Source organism: Mauremys mutica, chromosome 21, assembly GCF_020497125.1.
Source record: "Mauremys mutica isolate MM-2020 ecotype Southern chromosome 21, ASM2049712v1, whole genome shotgun sequence".
Taxonomy (NCBI): Eukaryota; Metazoa; Chordata; order Testudines; family Geoemydidae; genus Mauremys; species Mauremys mutica.
In genome coordinates, this window is record NC_059092.1 from 24,028,575 (window position 1) to 24,044,177 (window position 15,603).

At 54.7% G+C, this 15,603-nt stretch overlaps 1 non-coding gene across 1 annotated transcript; it reads right to left on the reverse strand.

Annotated features, from left to right (window-relative positions):
- Positions 1–1,018: 1,018 nt before the first annotated feature.
- TRNAQ-CUG lies at positions 1,019–1,090 on the reverse strand. Its single transcript has one exon. It is a non-coding gene; the product is annotated as a tRNA-Gln (tRNA).
- Positions 1,091–15,603: the final 14,513 nt, after the last annotated feature.

Here is a 15,603-nt window from a genome sequence, read left to right on the forward strand (position 1 = left end):
ACGGATAAGGTGTCTGACTTTGAATCAAGAACTTGAGGGGTCAAGTCCCTTTGTGGTTGTGTTGATGCAGTTTTACCTTCGTGCTGAAAGTCCTGCTCCTTTCAAATCTGGAACCTCTTCTTGGCCGCTCAGGCCAATGCTCTGCCTTCAGCTAGAGCCCCGGGAAGGAGTTGGGGGTTGGATGTCACAAAGGCTGAGGCATGAGCCCCAGGTGCTTCCAGTCTAGCCTTTGCTATTCCTGAATTCCCAAAGAAAATGGACGGCTGCCCGGGCTAGCGTGTGGAGCAGTTTCCCTCTGTCCCTGTGCTTGAGGGGGGTTGCTACACAGCGCCTTGGGAGCCTGGATGTTTCTCTGCTTCTCACCAGCTGGAGAAAAGCCTCTTGGGATAAAATCTCCTGCCCCACTGCAAAAGTGAGCATGGAGTATGGGAACGGTAAGAGTCCCCACCAGGGGGGCTGGCCCTGCTTTCCTACCGTCTACTGATGTTGGACACAGAGCATCAGCAGCCACCCCGCATGGTGGTCTGCGGGTGGCCTTCAGTGGGGGTTTGGCATGGCAGGGAGCAGGCTGGCCGGGAGTCTTGTTGCCTGTCTGCTGGCCACACATAGGCATGGTCCTGTCCTCGTCTAGCCCCGCCCTCAGTTGCTCTGTGGCTTATAAGCCTTCCCTCGGAGCTGTCAGCACCAGCCGCCTCTGCTCCAAGTGCCCAGAGGAGAAGAGGTGTGCTGGGCTCCAGCCTGGGACTCTGCCTCCCTCCTGCCTATCAAGCCTGGCCCTGGCACTGCTTTCTTCAAGTGCCATGTGAGCAAGAGGAAAAGTGTGGCTACAAGCACCAGACTTGTGGGCATCAGGTGAAGCAGTGAGAATCCCAACCACTAGAGCCACTTCTAAACCCCCACCAAAGACCTGGCTCTGGTGGGGAAAGGAGTTAACCAGCAGGAGGGAAATGACCCACTTTTGTATAGCTGGAGACAGGAAAGCACTTTGAGCACCAGATCTTTACCACCAGCTAACACAAGGTCCCACTGAGATTTGAACTCAGATTGCAGGATTCAGAGTCCTGAGTGTTGCCCTTTACACCATGGGACCAGCTTGTACTGTCCTCTCGGGACATTGGTGACTCTCACAGGGCTGGCTTGTGTAAGGGACTGTTGGCCCTTTACTAAAACTTAGTGGGGTTTGGTTGGCTAGTTCCCAGTCCCAATAGAAGGGGGAAGGGCCAATGGGAAATCAGGACCCTGAGACTGACAGGCCCCTGGGGCAATGGTCACGAACGGGTAGGGAACAACCAACGGGTAGGGAACAAGTGAGAATTTGTTAATGGAGAAACATTCCTGGTGAAAATTGGCAAAGCTGTGCAGATTTTGAAAAGTTCCAGTGAATTTACACATGAAGATACAAACAGAGAGACAAACACGCACACAGAGAATGAGAAAATCACACACTGCACAGGCCCACACAGACATAACAAAAACCAAACCCACACAGCACACAGAGCCATATACACAAAAAGGAAAACCTCACAAAATATAGAAAGAACAAATCCACACCAAAAATACAGCAAAAGCCCACAACAGGAAACACAAAACCCACATATCAAAAGAATACAAAGCAAAAAACAATATTAATGCAAAAATCATACACACATCCATGCACACAGAACTATGCAAGACATCCACCAAAATCACACAGGACCCACATGCACATCAACGTGACAGATGAAAACCACACCAGCACACAGAAAGCCAGGCAGGGTTTGAGTCTCACAGCGAAGAGGGTGAGCACACAGGTGGTTTGGGGAGCAAAGACTGAGGGGGAGTCAGGGGCAGTGCTCTGGGTTCTGCCTGACCCCTCCTGACACAGGCAGCTGGTGGAGGGCAGAGCCTGGTAGATCTGTGGAATCTGCCCTGCTCTCTGTAAAGCAAGAGGACCTCAGTGTCTTCTGAGCAGGAATTGTATTTTCTGCAGGGCAAACTGATTGGCAGAAGCCATCTGCTTAAAGGAAACTAGGGCTGCAGGTGAGGTCTGAACTCACAACCTCAGCATCACTCCACTCAGCACTGCTCTGTAAGTACTGGGCACTAACCCATTGCACCACTGGGCCCTGCTTTCAGGAGCTTGTCTCCATGTTTCATGGCTGGATTAGAGGAGTGGGGTGGGGGTTGCATTAGCTAATACAAATCCATATGAAAGGCTGCAGAATGGCAGCAGCAGAGGTGGGGAGCCTCCTTCCATGTGAAAGAGCTGGTTCCCCCTTCCGTTGCTCAGGGGAAGGTTGGTGCTTTGAGCCCACCTGGTGCTGGAACATCTGATGGGTGAGATTAACGGGACTCAGGGAGGGGAAGGAAAGGGAGGGGAAGTCTTTTCTATCCCTGCCTAGCTCCACTGGTCTCCTGTGGCCCTTTCGGCTCCCTGCTCCCCTGTTGGGGAGATGCAGAGACAAGCCCCCATCTGGGTGAGTCACCGAGAGGCGGTGTCCCGTGGCGTGTGTGGGGGAGGGTTGGATGGGGCTCAAGGGGAGAAGGTTGTGTGTGACAGTGCGTGGGGGAGGGGGAGGGTGTGTTCCTTAGGATATAAACAGAGGTGAAAGTAAGCTGGTACAAGCTGGTACGGCATAGCGGCAAGAGCCAATACGCCGTGCCGGACTGCACCGGCTTTTGCTGTGGGGACTGAAAGGGCTCTAGGCTCCCCGCCACAGCTGGCAGCCCAGAGCCCTGTAAACACCCCACCCGCGGCTCCGGCGGCCAGGCTGGGGCCGGATTTAAAGGGCTCTGGGCTGCTGCGGCTGCGGTCAGCCCAGAGCCCTTTGAATCCCGGCCGCGGCTCTGGTGGCTGGGCTGGGGCCAGAATTTAAAGGGCTACCTCTGCAGCTGGGAGGCCCTGGTTCATTTAAAGGCCCTTGGTCTCCCAGCCACAGCTGGTACTCCAGGGCCTTTAAATCTTGAGAGGCCACGCCCCCTTCCAGATGAGGCCACGCCCCCTCGGGACTCCGGCAGTACCGGTAAGTCCTGTAAGTTACTTTCACCTCTGGATATAAATGATGGAAAACACAGGGGTAGTGACAGTGAAGCCCCGTGTCTGAGTGTTATGACTATGTGTGGTGTTGCCATTCACCTTCTCCTCCTATGGTCTCAGCTTTCATTGAATCCAGCATTTTTTCTCCTGTCATCATCCCAGAGGTGTCCCACATGCCTCAGCTACCGAGTGTCCCTCTTAGAGACGCTGAGGACTGGAACTGATTTCAGCTGCTGGGCAGCTCTGCTAGGTCTTTATTCATTTGCATAGGAAAATAGTGTTTAAATTCATTTCAAGCCCCCCTCAACTTCAGCGAACTCCTGAACATGCTGGAGATGGGTGTGGAAATCGATTTTCATTTGAAAAAGTTTCTTTAAGGGACTCATTTGGATTGGAACTAGGAACCCATTACCTAACAGGGAAACATTCACCCACTGAGCTATACTCTCAACAGAGAACATCCTGTATAGCCCAGAGCAGGAACAGTTTTTAACCTGGGGGTTAGTAAACTTTCTCTCTATACAAACACCACAGCTTACAAACTCCCCACCCCCGCTCTGTGTCACCAGAGCACAACAACTCTCCTTGGAGCACACACAGCTCCCCAGCTCCCTGCCCGTCTCTCCAGCATTGCTCCAATCCCTTAAAGCAGGGTCTCAACCTCAATTTACCTTAGGGCCAGGGCCAGTCCTCCAATCCTCCCAGTGGGCCAATAATGTCACTCATACCGCCCAGAACCAGCCCCCCAAAACTCCACCCCCCACCTGCCTAAGGCTCTGGGAGGGAGTTTGGGTGAGGGGAGGAGGTCTAGGGTGCAGGCCCTGGGCTGGGGCTGGGGATTGGGGTGCAGGAGGGGTGCAGCCTCTGGGGGGAGTTTGGGTGCAGAAGGGGTGAGAGGCTGGTCTCTGGAAGGGAGTTTGGGTGGGGGAGGGGTTCTGGGGTGCAGGCTCTGGGATGGAGGTTGCAGCACCGTAACATGGGCGAGGCGAGTGAGGCACTTGCCTCGGATGCAGAAAGTGGAGGGGCGCAGCTCTACCACGATCAGAGGTGCTTCCGCTGCCACTTCTTCGGCGGCAGTTCGTCAGTGGGTCCTTCTCTCCGAGAGGGACTCAGGGACCCACTGCTGAATTGCCACCGAAGGATGAATGAAGCGGCGGTGGCAATTCAGTGGCAGGTCCTTCCCTCCGACAGGGATCAAGGACCCGCAGCCAAAGAGCCTGGAGCTGGCCCTTGCCTCGGGCACAAAAATTCCTTGTACGGCTCTGGGAGTTTGGGTGCTGGGTGCAGGCTCTGGGCTGGGGCAGGGGGTAGGAGGAACAGGAGGAGGGGTGGGGGTGCAGGCTCTGGGAGGGAGATTAGGGTGGGCAAGAGGGTGTGTGTGGAGGGAGAGGGTGCAGGCTGTGGGAGGGAGTTGGGGGCAGGTGTGTGTGGACCGGGCTGCAGGCTCTGGGAGGGAGTTTGCAGGGAGGAGGGGGTATGTGGGGAGGGGGTGGCGGTGCAGGCTCTGGGAGGGAGTCAGGGGTGTGGCGCTTACCTGGGTCTCCAAGGTGGGGTGGGCTGGGGGCCTCAACGTTCTGCTGCCCCCAGGTGTCACCCCCGCAGTGTCCCATTGGCTGCAGGGGCTCGGGGTGGGGGCAGCGCATGGAGGCCCAGCCCCACCCTGCCCTGCCATGGGGAGGGGCCAACAGCCACTGGAGCGAGCAGGCAGATGCTGCTCAGCTGTGCTGCACTGCTGGGGCCCCTGGGGAGGAGCGCCTGGAGGCAGCAGGTGGGGCCAAGGGAGAGATCCGGTCCCCAAACTGCTGGAGCCCCACGGGCGAGATCTGGGGACCAGGACTGCCAGCCAGCCAAACACCTTTAAGAGGAGGCGTCCCTCTCCCTGTCAAAAACTGATCTTCCTCCTTCAGTTCAGTGACAGCCTGAATTGTTCCTTGTCCCGGCAGAGCCAGAGGATTGAAAGCAGCAACATCAAACCCCGGTGTAGCTCGCAGGAATGAACATAAACACTCCCTGGTATCTGAGGAGATGTTCAGCTTTGCCCTTGGTCAACTACAAGGCCAAAGGGAAAAGAGGTGGCACCAAACACAGGTACAAGTACTAACAACAGTGGCTGCCTTTTAGCCATAGATTTTAATCGGGGCAATAAGTTGAAACAAACCCCTGTTAAATCGAGGGCGGCCGCTTTTATAGGCCCCCTCCTCTGCCTAGCTCCGCCCCCTAATCAGGGCTCAGCAGTCTGCCCCGACAGAGAGAGACACGAGCACCCCAAAGACAGATACAAACACAAAATACCTGGCTCCTCCAATGGGAATTCCCACTCAAACTGCCCCGTTGGCCGGCTCCTGGGCCGCTGCGATCAGCTGTGCCGCTGCCTGGCTGGGCAGGCGGCCCGCTTTTATAGGCCCCCTCCTCCGCCTAGCTCCGCCCCCTAATCAGGGCTCAGCAGTCTGCCCCGACAGAGAGAGACACGAGCACCCCAAAGACAGACGAAAACACAAAATACCTGGCTCCTCCAATGGGAACTCCCACTGAAACTGCCCCTTGGCTGGCTCCTGGGCTGCTGCGATCAGCTGTGCCGCTGCCTGGCTGGGCGGGCGGCCCGCTTTTATAGGCCCCCTCCTCCGCCTAGCTCCGTCCCCTAATCAGGGCTTAGCAGTCTGCCCCGACAGAGAGAGACACGAGCACCCCAAAGACAGACGCAAATACAAAATACCTGGCTCTTCCAATGGGAACTCCCACTCAAACTGCCCCGTTGGCCGGCTCCTGGGCCGCTGCGATCAGCTGTGCTGCTGCCTGGCTGGGCGGGCGGCCCGCTTTTATAGGCCCCGTCCTCCGCCTAGCTCCGCCCCCTAATCAGGGCTCAGCAGTCTGCCCCGACAGAGAGAGACACGAGCACCCCAAAGATAGATGAAAACACAAAATACCTGGCTCCTCCAATGGGAACTCCCACTCAAACTGCCCCGTTGGCCGGCTCCTGGGCCGCTGCGATCAGCTGTGCCGCTGCCTGGCTGGGCGGGCGCCCGCTTTTATAGGCCCCCTCCTCCGCCTAGCTCTGCCCCCTAATCAGGGCTCAGCAGTCTGCCCCGATAGAGAGAGACACACGCACCCCAAAGACAGACGAAAACACAAAATACCTGGCTCCTCCAATGGGAACTCCCACTCAAACTGTCCCGTTGGCCGGCTCCTGGGCCGTTTCGATCAGCTGTGCCGCTGCCTGGCTGGGCGGGCGGCCCGCTTTTATAGGCCCCCTCCTCCGCCTAGCGCCGCCCCCTAATCAGGGCTCAGCAGTCTGCCCCGACAGAGAGAGACACGAGCACCCCAAAGACAGACGCAAACACAAAATACCTGGCTCCTCCAATGGGAACTCCCACTCAAACTGCCCCGTTGGCCGGCTCCTGGGCCGCTGCGATCAGCTGTGCCGCTGCCTGGCTGGGCAGGCTGCCCGCTTTTATAGGCCCCCTCCTCCGCCTAGCTCCGCCCCCTAATCAGGGCTCAGCAGTCTGCTCCGACAGAGAGAGACACGAGCACCCCAAAGACAGACGCAAACACAAAATACCTGGCTCCTCCAATGGGAACTCCCACTCAAACTGCCCCGTTGGCTGGCTCCTGGGCCGCTGCGATCAGCTGTGCCGCTGCCTGGCTGGGCGGCCGGCCGCTTTTATAGGCCCCCTCCTCCGCCTAGCTCCGCCCCCTAATCAGGGCTCAGCAGTCTGCCCCGACAGAGAGAGACACGAGCACCCCAAAGACAGACGCAAACACAAAATACCTGGCTCCTCCAATGGGAACTCCCTCTCAAACTGCCCTGTTGGCCGGCACCTGGGCCGCTGCGATCAGCTGTGCCGCTGCCTGGCTGGCGGGCGGCCCGCTTTTATAGGCCCCCTCCTCCGCCTAGCTCCGCCCCCTAATCAGGGCTCAGCAGTCTGCCCCGACAGAGAGAGACACGAGCACCACAAAGACAGACGCAAACACAAAATACCTGGCTCCTCCAATGGGAACTCCCACTCAAACTGCCCCGTTGGCCGGCTCCTGGGCTGCTGCGATCAGCTGTGCTGCTGCCTGGCTGGGCGGGCGGCCCGCTTTTATAGGCCCCGTCCTCCGCCTAGCTCCGCCCCCTAATCAGGGCTCAGCAGTCTGCCCCGACAGAGAGAGACACGAGCACCCCAAAGATAGACGAAAACACAAAATACCTGGCTCCTCCAATGGGAACTCCCACTCAAACTGCCCCGTTGGCCGGCTCCTGGGCTGCTGCTATCAGCTGTGCCGCTGCCTGGCTGGGCGGGCGGCCCGCTTTTATAGGCCCCCTCCTCTGCCTAGCTCCGCCCCCTAATCAGGGCTCAGCAGTCTGCCCCGACAGAGAGAGACACGAGCACCCCAAAGACAGACGCAAATACAAAATACCTGGCTCCTCCAATGGGAACTCCCACTCAAACTGCCCCGTTGGCCGGCTCCTGGGCCGCTGCTATCAGCTGTGCCGCTGCCTGGCTGGGCCGGTGGCCGCTTTTATAGGCCCCCTCCTCCGCCTAGCTCCGCCCCCTAATCAGGGCTCAGCAGTCTGCACCGACAGAGAGAGACACGAGCACCCCAAAGATAGACGAAAACACAAAATACCTGGCTCCTCCAATGGGAACTCCCACTCAAACTGCCCCGTTGGCCGGCTCCTGGGCTGCTGCTATCAGCTGTGCCGCTGCCTGGCTGGGCGGGCGGCCCGCTTTTATAGGCCCCCTCCTCTGCCTAGCTCCGCCCCCTAATCAGGGCTCAGCAGTCTGCCCCGACAGAGAGAGACACGAGCACCCCAAAGACAGACGCAAATACAAAATACCTGGCTCCTCCAATGGGAACTCCCACTCAAACTGCCCCGTTGGCCGGCTCCTGGGCCGCTGCGATCAGCTGTGCCGCTGCCTGGCTGGGCCGGTGGCCGCTTTTATAGGCCCCCTCCTCCGTCTAGCTCCGCCCCCTAATCAGGGCTCAGCAGTCTGCACCGACAGAGAGAGACACGAGCACCCCAAAGACAGACGCAAACACAAAATACCTGGCTCCTCCAATGGGAACTCCCACTCAAACTGCCCCGTTGGCCGGCTCCTGGGCCGCTGCTATCAGCTGTGCCGCTGCCTGGCTGGGCCGGTGGCCGCTTTTATAGGCCCCCTCCTCCGCCTAGCTCCGCCCCCTAATCAGGGCTCAGCAGTCTGCACCGACAGAGAGAGACACGAGCACCCCAAAGACAGACGCAAACACAAAATACCTGGCTCCTCCAATGGGAACTCCCACTCAAACTGCCCCGTTGGCCGGCTCCTGGGCCGCTGCCATCAGCTGTGCCACTGCGTGGCTGGGCGGGCGGCCGCTTTTATAGGCCCCCTCCTCCGCCTAGCTCCGCCCCCTAATCAGGGCTCAGCAGTCTGCCCCGACAGAGAGAGAAACGAGCACCCCAAAGGCAGACGCAAACACAAAATACCTGGCTCCTCCAATGGGAACTCCCACTCAAACTGCCCTGTTGGTCGGCTGCTGGGCCGCTGCGATCAGCTGTGCCGCTGCCTGGTTGGGCGGCCGGCCGCTTTTATAGGCCCCCTCCTCCGCCTAGCTCCGCCCCCTAACCAGGGCTCAGCAGTCTGCCCCGACAGAGAGAGACACGAGCACCCCAAAGACAGACGCAAACACAAAATACCTGGCTCCTCCAATGGGAACTTCCACTCAAACTGCCCCGTTGGCCGGCTCCTGGGCCGCTGCGATCAGCTGTGCCGCTGCCTGGCTGGGCGGGCGGCCCGCTTTTATTGGCCCCCTCCTCCGCCTAGCTCCGCCCCCTAACCAGGGCTCAGCAGTCTGCCCCGACAGAGAGAGACACGAGCACCCCAAAGACAGACGCAAACACAAAATACCTGGCTCCTCCAATGGGAACTCCCACTCAAACTGCCCCGTTGGCCGGCTCCTGGGCCGCTGCGATCAGCTGTGTCGCTGCCTGGCTGGGCGGGCGGCCCGCTTTTATAGGCCCCCTCCTCCGCATGGTATCAAGCGGAGTGCCCCAGGGGTCGGTCCTGGGGCCGGTTTTGTTCAATCTCTTCATTAATGATCTGGAGGATGGCGTGGATTGCACCCTCAGCAAGTTTGAAGATGACACTAAACTAGGAGGAGTGGTATATACACTGGAGGGTAGGGGTAGGATACAGAGTGACCTAGACAAATTGGAGGATTGGGCCAAAAGAAATCTGATGAGCTTCAACAAGGACAAGTGCAGAGTCCTGCACTTAGGACAGAATAATGCCATGCATTGATACAGACTAGGGACCGAATGGCTAGACAGCAGTTCTGCAGAAAAGCACCTAGAGGTTACAGTGGACAAGAAGCTGGATCTGAGTCAACAGTGTGAACCTTGTTGCCAAGGCTAATGGCATTTTGGGCTGTATAAGTTTGTGACTCCTGGACTCCTGTCCTGCTGGCTGATTCCCTGTCTGGCTTTGTAGGCCCCATAATCAGGGCTTTGCTGTGATCAAAGGCTCGGCTATTGTCAGACAACACTGCCCACTACCAGTCCCTGCAAACTAACACACACACACACACACACACACACACCACTCTCCTGGTGTTGGGAGGGGAACAGGTGAAATGACAAACGAAGAAAGAGACGACGAGAAAGGAGGGAGGGAGGGATGAAGGAAAAGGTGAAACAAAAAGGACAAACCCTAATGTCCCCAGTGATTCTAAGGGACAAAATCTCAGGTGCGGAATAAAATTCTGCCTCCTTAAGCTCGTGTTTTCCTTGCCTAGAATTCAACTGTCACCAGATGGATCAGACTGAACAGGTTTCAAACCTCGAGGAGGCTCTTACCTTCTAAACAGGGACATCTGTTTTCTAGTAAAATCACTAAAAGGAAGGAGAAAACTCAAAAGAGGTTCCTCCTGGCGCTCCCGTACGTGAACCCGAATACTCTCTTAGTCCTCGAAGCAACACCTCGAGAAGGAGACTTGCTGAAGCAAAGCCACGGGAGTCTCTGAGGTTTCCCTGGCCCCTCGCCCCTGTCCTGCCTGGCTGATGTCAGCATCTCTCTGTGAGGTCACCACCTCCCCACCACCTTTGACCAATAGCCTGAGGTCCGGCAAAAGGCCTTTGTGATGTCACTGCCACACCCCTCCCTTGCTGTGCTAATGTCCTGCCCCTGGCCAGGCACTTTGGAGGTTTGTGCTACTTCCTGTGGATCACCCCACTCAAGGAGCGTTCGTTCTAGGCAGCAAGCCGGCTAGACAGGGAATCATCAGACGCTGCTCCCAATGCGGCACTCAGTTTTATAGAAATTAGTCAACTTGATGGCCAGAAGAGATCATTAGAGCATCTCATCTGACCCCCTGCATATCACAGGCCTCCTGTATGACACGATAGCTTCTTTTGGGGCAAACACATTCCAGAATTCTCCGGTTCTCCATATGAACCCAACAACCAGCGCACACAGGTCCAGAAGTGGGCAATCTCTCCTATGGTCACTAGATGGCGATGCAGCCTGGCACTTTCCCATTCATGCGATGATCCGACCTTTTCGTTAACCAATCTGGCCCTGGTCCCAATTCGATGGGATAAAGGGGGTTCCGCTCTCCTTGTGAGCGATCGTTTGATGCAGGGGATCTTCTGCTGGTGTTATTCCTTGTGGAAAAGTACAAATTGCAAAACTGATGGGAGGGGCCTTCTGAGGTGGTAGGGAGGGGTCACGCTGTTACCTGCAATGTACACAGGCCCCGCAGCAGGGACGCACCTCGGACTGTGCATAGAAACAGGTTAAAAGTGCATCACAACAGTGAAGCCGTTGTCAAGATGCCATTCTGTGCGGAGGACTGTAAGACAGCCCCTGTTCCTGATCTGAGGCCTGAATTGATTTCAATGGGAATTAGGAACTGAAATCCCTTTAAAAAATCTGGCCCTAAGTGATTTGCTCAAGGTCGCAAAGGAAGTCTGCAGTGAAGGCAGAACTTAAGCTCAGACCCCTCAAGTCTTAGTCGAATGCGATAACCTCTGGACCATCCTTCCTTTCTGTGCTATTGGGCTTGCAATTTCATATGCAAGTTCCTTTAATATTCTTGGATGAAGATTATCTGGGCCCCCTGATTTAGTCCCATTAAGCTGCTTGAGTTTGACTTCGACATTGGATGTGGTAATTTCTACTTAGAATCATAGAAGATTAGGGTTGGAAGAGTCCTCATTAGGTTTCTAGTCCAACCCCCTGCTCAGGTAGGACCAACCCCAACTAAATCATCCCAGCCAGGGCTTTGTCAAGCTGGGCCTTAAAAACCTCTAAGGATGGAGATTCCACCACCTCCCTAGGTAACCCATTCCAGTGCTTCACCATCCTCCTAGTGAAATAGTTTTTCCTAATATCCAACCTAAACCTCCCCCACTGCAACTTGAGACCATTGCTCCTTGTTCTGTCATCTGCTACCACTGAGAACAGTCTAAATCCATCCGCTTTGGAACCCCCTTTCAGGTAGTTGAAAGCAGCTATCAAATCCCCCCTCATTCTTCTCTTCTGCAGACTAAACAATCCCAGTTCCCTCAGCCTCTCCTCATAAGTCATGTGCTCCAGCCCCCTAATCATTTTTGTTGCCCTCCGCTGGGCTCTTTCCAATTTGTTCACGTCCCTCGATCTGCTGGCAATGCCCCTGCTTATACAGCCCAAAATGCCATTAGACTTGGCAACAAGGTTCACACTGTGGACTCATATCCAGCTTCTTGTCCACTGTAACCCCTAGGTGCTTTTCTGCAGAACTGCTGTCTAGCCATTCGGTCCCTAGTCTCTATCAATGCATGGCATTATTCTGTCCTAAGTGCAGGACTCTGCACTTGTCCTTGTTGAAGCTCATCAGATTTCTTTTGGCCCAATCCTCCAATTTGTCTAGGTCACTCTGTATCCTACCCCTACCCTCCAGTGTATATACCACTCCTCCTAGTTTATTGTCATCTTCAAACTTGCTGAGGGTGCAATCCACGCCATCCTCCAGATCATTAATGAAGAGATTGAACAAAACCGGCCCCAGGACCGACCCCTGGGGCACTCTGCTTGATACCAGCTGCCAAATAGACATGGAGCCATTGATCACCACGTGTTGAGCCCGACAATCTAGCCAGCTTTCTAGCCACCTTATAGTCCATTCATCCAGCCCATACTTCTTTAACTTGCTGGCAAGAATACTGTGGGAGACTGTATCAAAAGCTTTGCTAAAGTAAAGGAATAACATGTCCACTGCTTTCCCCTCATCCACAGATCTTGTCCTCCACCTGCTTCTCATAGTCACATGCTTCCACGGGCCACTTTCCTCACCCAGCAGCCTCCCCTCAGAGTTCTCCAGTCCGGCTTGTATCTGCGAGTCTTCACTTTTCCCATCAGCCTCCTCTCTCCTTCCCCCCAGCCATCTGCTCAAATCCCCTTCAAACCTCAACCAGAGTTTCCACCTGCATCTCCGAACCTTGGACCTTCCATCAGCCTTATCAGGTGGCACTTCATACAAATGAAGCTCTTTTCAGGTACCTGTTCCAGGATAAGGTACGTTCCACAGCTTCCACATCCAATCAGCTTTATTGTCGCTTCCCTTCCTGGGGTCTCTACCACTGCTGCCTCTGTAGCTGTCACAGCCTCCCACCTAAATGCCTGTCAAGCAGAAAAAGGGAAACACACACACACAAAACAAAACCAGAACACCACATACTCCCTTCCCCACACTCCCCTGACAAACTCCCACTCAAACTCCCCTGTGCCCACCTATGTTTGTGACTCCTGGACTCCTGTCCTGCTGGCTGACTCCTCGTCTGCCTTTATAGGCCCCATAATCAGGGCTCTGCTGTGATCAAGGGCTCGGCTATTCTCAGAGCACACTGCCCACTACCAGTCCCTGCAAACTAACACACACTCACACACACACACACACCACTCTCCTGGTGTTGGGAGGGGAACAGGAGAAAGGACAAACGAAGCAAGAGACGACGAGAAAGGAGGGAGGGAGGGAGGGAGGGACGAAGGAAAAGGTGAAACCAAAAGGACAAACCCTAATGTCCCCAGTGATTCTAAGGGACAAAATCTCAGGTGCGGAATAAAATTCTGCCTCCTTAAGCTCGTGTTTTCCTTGCCTAGAATTCAACTGTCACCAGATGGATCAGACTGAACAGGTTTCAAACCTCGAGGAGGCTCTTACCTTCTAAACAGGGACATCTGTTTTCCAGTAAAATCACTAAAAGGAAGGAGAAAACTCAAAAGAGGTTCCTCCTGGCGCTCCCGTACGTGAACCCGAATACTCTCTTAGTCCTCAAAGCAACACCTCGAGAAGGAGAGCGACGAGCACGGCGAGCGATTTCACCAGGACATTGCAACCATGGAGAACCGGTATCAGGGCATATGGAGCTCATCAATGCTGGCAGACTATTGCTGGACAGTGACAAGAGATGCTCCATTTAATGAATACAAGAGACAAGCCAAGAAGCGCCGAGTAGACACTGAATAGGACTAAACTATGTACAGCATAGTTTTTTGCCTTTTGTTTCATAATACATTTAAGCTAGATAACCCTTTTGCTGATTTTTCAATAGTTACATAAACAGGAGAGGTGAAATATTATCATGTAAAGCAACCATAAACACACAAAAAGACCTAGGTTTAAAATTGATGATTAAAACTCTGCTATCTACACAATATACATAGACATAAAATGTAAAACACTTAAATATCTTAGAAACAGAAGCCAATCAGTTGTTTTAATTGTCATCTTTGAATTGAGCAAATCAAAATACATTCTCAATAGCACATTTGATCTCTGAAGCAGACGACTTCTGAAAAATTGTAGCCCAGTGTAAGCCAAGCAACCCCCTCCCTTGCTTTGTGCTGGGTGCCCAGCTGTGGGCTTGTGTGTGTGTGTGCGTGTGTGTGTGGGAGTGGGGGGGTGTTGTGAGCACACTCCAGTCAGGGAAGGGGTGGAGTGGGGAAAGGGGAAGGTTGAATCTTTAGCAAAGAATTCCTTTCTCCTTTGTGTTAGCTAAGCGTTGCTGTTAAATTTCAGTAGACGAATGGAATATTTGAAACAATCTGACTCTAACCCCACTGCCATCTCTGTTGCTGTAGTTCTCACACCCTCTCCTCTTGTCATGTCACCACAAAACATGGTGTCTTATTCCCAGAGCGTCCTGTAGGTTAGACAGGACTTAAGTTTATAAGGGAAAAACTGAAGCATAACATCCCAAACCCCTCATTCCCAGCCCCAACCCAGAGCCCGCATCCCTAGCCGGAGCCCTCACACCCCTGCACCCCAACCCTTTACTCCAGCTCTCAGCCTCTCATCCCCAACCCCACCCCACACACTGCACCCCCAGACAGAGCCCTTTCACCCCACCCTCTGCCCTACCTCAGACCCCTCCACACTCCGAACACTTCAGCCTCACCCTGCCACACACCATCCATCTGCAGAATGAAGTTTGGAATGAGCACCAATAGACAGGTGAGGTGTCACACCTCACCTCCGTATCAGTGCACTCAGCAAAATTCATTCCGCACACGGACATAGCAAATTAGAGGAAACACTGCTCCTGATTTTTAACCTCTCTCTCAGATCTTGAATTTCATACATTGACTCATCAGAAGAAAGTGCTCTCAAGTGAGCTACAGACCAACAGTGGTTCATACTAATTATTCAGCAAGTATTTTAGAAGACCTGGAACATTAGAGGAAATCATCACCTGCTAAGAGACAATTAATGGAGAGAAGCAACAAGATTAATCCCGTACATTGGATTGGTTGTGACTTCTTTGCCTGATTTGAAAAAAGACCAAAAGGACCTGAGTCTCCTCGCTCACCATAGCCCCCTGCTCGGCCAATCACCACTGAGACTCTGAGGGGCGGGAGGCTGAGGGGTCTCACCAGATGTCCCAAAGGACGGCCCAGGTCACCATCACAGGGGATCACTCTCAGATCCAGCCCCACCTCTCGGTGAGGACCTCTGCAATGAGAGCAATACCCCTCCCCTGCCGCACTCCACACACATCCCTCCTCGGTAGAGGGAGGGAAGCTGGGAAAAGGGAAAAAAGAAGCAAGAGAAAAGGGGAAAGGAGGGAGGAAAGAGGAAAAGAGAAACGAAAAAGGACAAACCCCAATGTCCCCAAGGATTCCAACCATCAAACCCTAGGGAGGAAATCAAATTCTGCCACCTGAAGCCAGTGTTTCCTGGGCCTAGAATGCTGCCTGCGCCAGGTGGATCAGACTGAACAGGTTCCAAACCTCTCTGAGCCTCTTACCTTCTCAAAGGGAAGTTTCTTTTCAGCACAATCCATGGTAGGAAAGGAGAAAACTCCAGTGTTTCCTCCTCATGCTCACATCCATGAATCTGAATTCTCTCTCAGCCCTCGAGGAGAGACCTCCCGAAGGCGACTTGCGGCAGCAAAGCCGGGGGCTCTCAGAGACAGCCCTGGCCTTGCACCTCTGTCCTGCCCGGCTGATGTCGGGGTCTCTCTCTCTCTGAGGTCACCCCCTCCCCACCACCTTTGCCCAATAGGCCGCGGTCCTGCAAAAGGCCTTTGTGATGTCACTGCCACACCCACCCCTCCCCTCAAAGCTGATGTCCTGCCCCTGGCCAGA